Source organism: Sinocyclocheilus anshuiensis, unplaced genomic scaffold (genome assembly GCF_001515605.1).
Source record: "Sinocyclocheilus anshuiensis isolate Anshui unplaced genomic scaffold, SAMN03320099.WGS_v1.1 scaffold447, whole genome shotgun sequence".
NCBI lineage: Eukaryota > Metazoa > Chordata > Actinopteri > Cypriniformes > Cyprinidae > Sinocyclocheilus > Sinocyclocheilus anshuiensis.
The window spans coordinates 4611159-4612272 of record NW_015552615.1 but is presented as its reverse complement, the minus strand read 5'-3'; the positions used below and the strand labels follow the sequence as shown (position 1 = coordinate 4612272).

The following is a 1114-nucleotide window of genomic DNA, read 5'->3' as shown; positions in this document are numbered from 1 at the left end:
AAGTGTCCGGCTTGACGGCACCTTTTTCAACTCCGCCCCCGACTGCAAGCGGCTACTCTCGTTGACTGCCGTCTGTAGCCGTGCTTCAAGTCGAACGCACCTATTATGATGAACACGTTGAGCTGGTTCACGAAACCAGTTTGAAAGATTCGTTCACGAATTCACTTAAACATTCCTTGCATTTAACGTGTCAACCACTAACACCCTTATTAATAATGTGCATATATATATATATATATGCACATTATTAATATATATATATCGCTTTACCGAAACATTTTAAAGTTTAATCCGTGAGATGCCAGAGACCACGTGACTGCGTAATTATGTCAGGACGTAAAAGAACTGCCCGCGCTTTGAAACAAACTGTTCGAAAGAGTCTATTCGCGGAAATGAGTCATATAGTAATAGGTGCGTTCGACTAAATGCAGCACTGCGCAGATCGATCGCAATCTGACTTGAAGCAGTGCATGCCGGTTAGTAATTTTGTCCGACTTGAGACGGCGCCGACGCCACATCACTGTCACGTGTGGCATCAAAGCACCGCGAGAGCGTTTCGAGAGCAGCCGGCTGAAGGGGCGGTCACACTAGACTTTGAACGTGCGAAATTTTTAATTTTAAAATGATTCTGAAAATATAAATATAAAAACCAGGCTGTAAACGTTTTTTTCTGCTGTAAAGTTGGGCATTTTAACATGAGGAGTCTATGGGCTTGACTCACTTTTGCAGCCAGCCTCTAGCGGTCAGTTGATGAATTGCAGTTTAAGTCACTTCCTTGTTGGCTTCACAAGAGAGGGGGAGGTTGCCGCTTGTTGTTGACTGAGGGGAAACCTTGGCGCGTGATGTCATATCCTGCTCCAGCCCATATTCGTAGAAATAAAAAATTTCGCACATTCAAAGTCTAGTGTGACCGCCCCTTCCGACTTGAGACGGCGCCGACGCCACATCACTGTCACGTGTGGCATCAAAGCACCGCGAGAGCGTTTCGAGAGCAGCCGGCTGAAGGGGCGGTCACACTAGACTTTGAACGTGCGAAATTTTTAATTTTAAAATGATTCTGAAAATATAAATATAAAATAACGAACAACATTAATTTAATAATAATACACTTGTG

The 1114-nt window shown here is 43.9% G+C and overlaps 1 protein-coding gene across 1 annotated transcript in view; it reads left to right on the top strand.

The window, feature by feature from the left end:
- Window positions 1–1114, top strand: part of LOC107666100 (mitochondrial glutamate carrier 1-like) — a 9200-nt gene that overhangs the window by 1519 nt on the left and 6567 nt on the right. The gene's annotated exons all lie outside the window — the stretch shown is intronic.